General features: G+C 36.5%; 1 pseudogene; it reads left to right on the top strand.

Moving 5' to 3' along the window:
• The first annotated feature begins 3,431 nt into the window (after positions 1–3,431).
• On the top strand, positions 3,432–3,875 carry LOC133089885 (putative large ribosomal subunit protein eL32'; annotated as a pseudogene).
• Positions 3,876–8,181: the final 4,306 nt, after the last annotated feature.

An 8,181-nucleotide genomic window follows, 5' to 3' on the forward strand; every position in this document is an offset into this window, starting at 1 on the left:
CACTACCAGAATCTTGATATTGGCAAGCTACCAGCATATAAAAAACATAGGATTAGAAACCCAGACTTGTCATTTTATATTAAATGTGGCACATGAATAACACAGATTTATTCAAAGTTCAGCAAATAAGTCTTAAACATAACCTGATAGCTGTCCCTGTGCTAGTCACTGAAAATCAAAAGGAAATGAGACTGTGCCTGCCTTTCAGAAATTCATGGTATAAAGAGAACTTATACATATACACTGATTATACTATTACAATGTGGTAAGTCCTCTGATAGAATAATGTATGCTATGGACTAAATGTATGTTACCTCCCCCTCAATTTGTATGTTTAAACTTGAAACCCCAGTGTGATGGCATTTAGAGATGGGACCTTTGGGAGGTAATTAGGATAAGATGAGGTAATGAGGGTGGGGCTCTCATGATGGGATCAGTGCCCTTATAAGAAGAGACATCAGAGAGCTTGCTTAGATGCTTTCTTTCTGCCATGTGAGGACACAGCAAGTAGGTAGCCATCTGCAAGCCAGGAAGAGAGCTTTCACCAGAACCTGACCATGCCAGCATCCTGATCTTGGATTTCTAGACTCTAGAACTGGGAGAAATACCTGTTGTTTAAGTCACTTAGTCTGTGGTGTTTTGTGTGGCAGCCTAGAGGACTAATAGAATATACAAACTAAATTGGTGGTTTAGAGGAAAGAATAATTAATTTTGCTTAGAGCAACAAAGGTGGCTCCAAAGGAAGTGATATTTGAGCTCAATCTTAAAGGATACATAAAATTTCACTATGTAGAGAAGAGGATGAAAGGGCATTTTGATCAGAAAAATATTTAAGGACAGAAAAAAGGGGGGGAGGGTCTAAGGATGAATTCCAGAGTTCCATTTTATTTAACAAGTTAAATAGTGATGCTAAAAACTGAGATAAGAAATAGAAAAAAAAAAAAAAAGGTGGATTTTACTAAATAGAATGAAGGAGCACAATGCTAAGTTTGACCAAGATGGCTGTCTAAGCACTAAGCAATTGCAAATATAAGTGTGGAAATCAGAGAGAAAGAACGAAGGAACTGCTTTCAACATTTTGTGTCTATAGTGGGTATTGGGTTTTCTGCCCAGGTCACCTCTTTAGGACCAAAGCATCTATCGACCAACTGCTGATGGAAAAGTTAAAGCTAAGTCATTCAGTGGGATTTTTCTTTGGTACCAAGGAGCTGATTTGTTCAAATTACATTCCTTCCTGTGGTTGGGTAAGCAGTGGATAAAGGAAGCTTGTGGACAGTGATTATAAATGCAGAGATTCAAACACCTGGCATCCTTATCTTTTTTTGGGACAACTCTAAAGGGCCCCCCAAGCTCCAGGGTTTTCTGTAAATCAGCTGAAGTCTCAATTGCAACTACCGTTGACCCGTGAACAATGTGGGTTTGAACTGCACGGTTCCACTTATATTTAAATACGTTTCAGTCATAAATACTACAGTACTACATGATCTGTGGTTGTTGAATCCATGGATGCAGAACCGCATATGAGGAGGAACCACATAGAGGGAGGGCCAGCTGAAGTTATACTCAGACTTTCAACTGTGTGGAGGGTTGTTCAACAACTCTCTCATTGTTCAAGGGTCAACTGTACATTGTGATTCAACTTCTCATTCTGCCAGATCCTGCCTTTCTCTCATTCTTACAGGTGAACTTCCTAAGAACATTGTCCATCAACTTTCCCATTAAAAATTCTATTTTCAGGAAACCCGATCTAAGATAGTACCAGCACCAATCCCAGAACATCCATATGGAGAACTATTAGGCTTGCTAAGGAATGAGGAAAATTATGTGCTGCCGTTGCTGCAGGATTTGGCTAAAACGTACCAATATCCATGAGGCGACAAGAGTAGATGCACAGGATTGGATGTTGAGGATGCTAAATGAAGGGGAACAGAACCGAAAAGAAAGTTGGAGATGAGAGAGTTTATCAATATGAGAGCATTATCCTGTGAAACAAAATTTAACACTCTGGCATCTACAGTATAAACTAACACAATATTGTAAAGCAACTATACTCTAATAAAAAAATAAAATAAAAAAAAAATGACAGTAAAAAAAAGTCACAATTTTTTTCCCTAGATTCCAGATGTGATCCAATTCTCAGACCATGAACCCACTGACTAAAAGAGAGGCCTATGATGAAGTATCATTTTTTATGGTGACAAATGTACAACAGTAATTCCTCAGTACTTTACCTAAGTGACCCCTGACCTTTAATTCAGGTACCTCAGCACTGGGAAGTAGGAAATATCCAGATCATTCAAGAGTTGATGTAAACGTGAACATAGAGAGGAGTGAAATACAATATATTAAAAGGAGGCAAATAGAATGTCTAGAACCCAAAATACATTATGTGTATTGATAAACTTTTCTGCAGATTAAACACCGCAGAAAAAATATCAGTGAGCTTACAGACATAATAGAACTTATCCATACAGAAGCGCAGAGGGAAAAAAGATACTGAAACAAATACATATGTAGCTTTGGTGAACAGTAGGATGACCCTAAGAACTCTAACAATAGTGTTATTACAGTTCCAGAAAGGAGGTAGAGGGAAATCGAAGATATAATGGACTAACATTTTCCAAATTTGTTCAAAATTATAAGGCCACATGCCCTAGAAGCTCAAAAGTTCCAGTAAGGAAAAAAGAAAAGCAAAAACATGTAATTCAAATTTTATAAAATCATTGTTAAAACTAAAATTTTAAAAGCAGTCAGAGAAAAGATTAAATTCAGGGGAATAAACATAAGAAAGTTGTTAGCTTTGTATCAGAAACAATGCAAACCAAAATATATTGGAACAATATCTTTAAAAAGTTGAAAAATCTGTCAGCCTAGAATTCTATATCCAGAAAAATCCCTCAGAAATGAAGCTAAAATAAAAATATGTTCAGGAAAATAAAAAACTGGATAATTCATCACCCAAATATCTGAAGAAACCAAAGATTCTTCAGGCTGAAGAAACAGTAAACCAGAGTTTCACTAATAAATAAAAAATACTGTGAATAGTAACTGTGGGTAAATAAAAAAAATTATTTCATTTTTAAATTTATTTTAAATATATTTTATTGTTTAAATTAAAAAATAATATATTTGTGGGGTTTATGACATACATAGATGTAGATTATTTGACAATAAAAGTATAAAGAAGAGGAGGGTATAATAGAAATGTACTGTTATACATTTCTTACATTAAAACTGAAGAGGCATAATATTACTTGAAGAAAGACTGTGATAAGATGCATATTGCAAATCCTAGAGCTCTTACTGTATAAACTTAAAAGTTATAGCTAGTAAGACCATGGTAGAGAAAAACTGAATAATGAAAATATTTAAATAGTCAAAAAGAATGCAGGGACAAAGAACAAAAAATATGGGCCACTCTCTTCCTTGGTGCTGCCTATGAAGGTGGCAGCCATCTCCTTGGCATCATGGCCGCCCTCAGACCTCTCACGAAGCCAAAGATAATCAAAAAGAGGACCAGGAAGTCCATCTAGCACCAGTCAGACCGATATGTCAAAATTATATGGAACTGGCAGAAACACAGGGGCATTGACAATAGGACGTGCAGAAGATTCAGGGGCCAGATCTTGATGCCCAACATTGGTTATCGGAGAAACAAGAAAACAAAGCACATGCTGTCCACTGGCTTCTGGGAGTTCCTGGTCCACAATGCAAAGAAGATTGAAATGCTGCTGATGTGCAACAAATCTTACTGTGCTGAGATTGCTCACAACGTCTCCTCCAAGAACCACAAAGCCATTGTGGAAAGAGCAGCCTAGCTGGTCATCAGAGTCACCAATCCCAATGCCAGGCTGCACAGCAAAGAAAATGAATAGACAGCTTGTGTGCACATTGTATTTGTTTTAATAAAACCATAAAACTCAAAAAAAATGTATATGGGACAAATTGAAAACAAATAGCCAAATCATACTTTAAAACAACCATGTAAATTATTAGATTAATTATAAATGCTCTAAACTTTCCAAATAAAAGCCAAAGAACATTACACTGGATTGAAAAGCTAAATCCAATTGTATGTCATCTAGAGGAAGTACATTTTAAATATGAAGTTACGGATTGTCTAACAGTAAAATGACAGGAAAATATACAGAGAAGTCCTCACAACCAGGAATATTAACAAAGATGAGAAGAAGCATTTCATAATAAAAGTGTCAGTTCAACATGAAAATAAAATAATTCTGAATATGTATCTAATAACAGATTCATAAATCTATGAAGCAAAAACTGAAAAATACTGTAAACAAAATTAGACAAATCCACAATTATAGTTGAAATTTCTGCAGAAAATTACTAAGGAGATAAAAGACTTGAATAAAATATCAATCAGCAGGACATAACTGAAATCATAGATTAATTCACCCAACAACGGAACATACAAAGTCTTTTCCAAGAGCGCATTCAACAAGTGGAACATAAAATAAAATTAATTAATGCTTAACTGATAAAAAGAAACTGAACAGTTGTTTGGGACACCTTCCATATGATTTCACATTAAATGGAGGCGTATTGTGGAAATGACTCCTTAGTGGTTATCCAGACTGTCAAGTACACATATCACTTATTAAAGATAATAGAAAGCAAGACTTTCTGTCTACTTAATACTACAGTAGTATTGACTACATTACTTGGAAATACCTTATAATTAATTTTCCATTCCTTAACTGGAGGAGCATATTGTCTCCACTGTGGATGCCTCAGATACCTTGTAATTGTATGTAAGAATTTCAAGGGATTTTATGCCATTTTTAGCTTGTCACCTGTGTGTGATTATCCCAGAAAACATAATCTCTTTTCCCGAAAACTCACTGTTTATCTACTAATTATGTTGAAACTCATTACTATACCTTACTACTTCCCCACTGAAGAACAGGCTTAGACATATACATCCTCTTGATTACGTGATTTTTAGAATGTTTGTTTGGTATACTCCCTAGCAAAATCGCCGTGGGCTGTAAGTTAACATTAATTTTGGGCAGTTCATTGTGATGGTGTTAATTTTTTATTATAGCCTATTTAGTAGTTTTATCCTCTAAGATCACAAAGATTTTCTTTGATATTTTCTTAAACAAATTGTTGTATATCCAAACAATAAAATGAAACAAACTACTAGACACAACGTTTACGAATCTCAAAAAATGTGCTGAGCTACCTAGGACACAAAAGAACACACGCTATATGAACCCATGTATATACTATCATAGAATAGGTAAACCTAATCTATAGTAATGGCATGTCAGTTGTTGCCTAGGCCAGAGGTGAGGGTGGGTAAAATACAAATGGATACAAGGAAAATTTGGTGGGGGGGTGATGGAAATATTCTGTATCTTGATAGGGTTGATGATCATATGGGTGTATACATTTGACAAACTCACCAAATTGTAAATTTAAAATAGATGCTATTTTATTGCATGTAAATCACACTTCAATAAACTTAATAAGTAAAAACAAAACAAAACAAAAAAAGCTATTGTGTTGGGAGAAGAATGGAAGCAGGGGACTAGCTAAAGTGCCATGAATAATCTGAGTAATTATGGTTTAAATAGTAGAAATGGAAAAGAAGAAGACAGATTTAGGATATGTTTTGAAGGCAAATTTTACATGATACGTGGATAATTTATATGTGTACATTTGGGAGTGGGGATTCTGATGGACAATGAGAAATAAGGAAAATCCCTGAAAGTTTGGCTTAAGAAATTGGATGGAGTTATTTATTCAAAAAAGTTAATCTGAAAGGAGCTAGTTTGGTAGTTGAGTTCTATGAGAATCAAGAGTTCTATCTTGGCTGTGTTAATTTTAAGATGCTTTTTAAAACACCTGAAGGCAAATATCCAGCAGGGTGTTAGATATATGATTCTGGAGTTGCAGGGCATGTTTGGATCTTAAGGTACAGATGTGGAAGTCATAGCAAACAAGTTCTATTTAAAGCTGAAGCTTAAAAAAATGTCGCCTAGAGAGCCCAGGACATTTAGTGGTTGAGGAGGAGAAAAGGAACCAGCAAAGGAGACTGCGATGAAGCAGCTAACAATGCAGGCACTCAGTTACAAGCACATGGGGTCCTAGACATTAAGAGATGAGAGAGTTTTAGGAAGAAAAGTGAGCAGGTATGTTGAAAGCAATGGAAAGGTCTGGTTAAGGAAAGAACGGTGACCACTGCATACTTTTTTTTGTGACCCTGACAAGATTTTTCTCTGGGATAGAAGGGATGGAAACTTGATTGGACTGATGTAGAAGATCATATGACATGACTCTTTATTTGTCAAGAAAATTTACAATGGACTGGGAAGGAATGGAACAGTGGTAGGAAGATGATTCAGGTCAAGGTCATGGAAGGTTTTATTTGATTTGTTTTAAAAACCCAATATTAGTGCTTGTTTGTATGCTGGTGGTAATATTCCATCAAGAACTGAGAATTGGTTGATGCAGGAGAGGGAGTGTTTGAGGAAAGTCTTTGAGAAGACATGGGATGCCCCAAGTGGAGGAATATAATACATATTTAATACTGTACTTCATTTTGGGATACGTAGCATTATGCTAAGAGAATGTATTGATATCATTGTGCTCTATGCTTTAATACTCAATTTAGAACTAAAAAAAATAAAATAAAACTCAGCAAAATAAGATTTCAATCAAGTTAAGATTTGGTTAACATTCTCTGATTTCTTTTTTGGTTTGGAACACACAATTTTCCCTGTTTTGTCTATCCTTCAGGAATATCTTGCCTTCATTAGATAACTACTATAAAGTTAAAATGAAAAGAATGCATTTTCTAAAGGTTATACTATTTGAGGTTGTATTTATTGAAGGAAGAAAACATATAAACAATTTTATCCTGTTGGAAAACATAGTTTCACCTGAGCCACAAATAGACCGTGGAAACAAAAGACACAATCTGAGAATTTGGTTGCAGGGTCTTCTGTTCAAAAGAATACAGTTCTTGAAAAATCTGCAGCCACAGTAACAGCCATTCCCAGTCCTATGAGCTACAGAGCATAGGACCCTGTTAGGTGTCACAAAATTGCACACCAGTCACTAGGGAAAGGTTGAATTTCTATAGTCAGTTCTTGAACAGCCACTAACAATCATTCGGAGCTAATGACACTCTTCATCTAATGTGGTGAATGGAGCTATTGAAATATTTAAGGGCCAGAGCAAGAAGTGAGGAACAAAGCTGTGGCTTCAAAATCCCTTGAAACAAAGGATGTCTTACAAATGAGAAGAAAACTTGAGATTGTGAAAGCCTGAGGTCAGGTCTCAGGGAAAAAGAAAGTGAAAAAAGCAAATTATTTTCCCAAATACTGGCATTTAAGCTTTTAGTACTTCCACTGGGGTGACTACCAAGATCGTGAGAGGATCTCCTACTCTTGCTGGTAGATCTGCGGAGCTTGGGCTATCCCCTCACTCCTTCTCCTACCTCCTTCAAACATAGATAATAACGCTAAAACAGGTGTATCAGCGAGGATCCTTTAGGTGCAAGTCACTGAATAAACTAAAAGTGGCTTAAACAACGAGAATAATTCGCTACCTCGCATAACAGGAAGTCCCAAGGTCGGCTCTGTCAGAGTTGGTTACCTCCTCAGCTCCATGATCTGAGGGCTCCTGGTCACTCTCTCTGGGAGTCTCTTGACTTTCCCCTTTTGGGCACAAAAAGAATACAAGTAGCTCCTAACATAGAGGCCTCACGTGGCAGTGTCAAAGGCAGGAACAAGCGAGTCCCTATTTTATTTCTCCTTTTTTAATTATGAGGAAAACAATCCCAGAGGCCTCTCACTAGACTTTCCTCTTTGTCTTGTTTTTCTAATACTTGACCATGTCTAACAAATCACTGATAAGGGAAATGAAATTATAATGGCTGGCATAGACTGATGAGCATCTACCCCTGGGGGTAGGGAAGCCCCTTAAAGATACACAAAAAACTAGTTCCTAAGTAGAGCTGGGTTTCTGCCAGCAGAGCAGAGAGGATAACTGTGACTGCTGAGAAGAGGGGGCAATGCATGCGCAGTGGTGAGCAGAGTGGCTGGTGCCCAAAAGCATTTAGTAAATATTAGCTGCTATTGTTGTCCTATCAAGCCGCTCTTATGGGAAACACAATAGAAGACCCCAGCCTCACACCCCAGACTACGT

This window comes from Eubalaena glacialis, chromosome 4 (assembly GCF_028564815.1).
Source record: "Eubalaena glacialis isolate mEubGla1 chromosome 4, mEubGla1.1.hap2.+ XY, whole genome shotgun sequence".
Lineage (NCBI taxonomy): Eukaryota > Metazoa > Chordata > Mammalia > Artiodactyla > Balaenidae > Eubalaena > Eubalaena glacialis.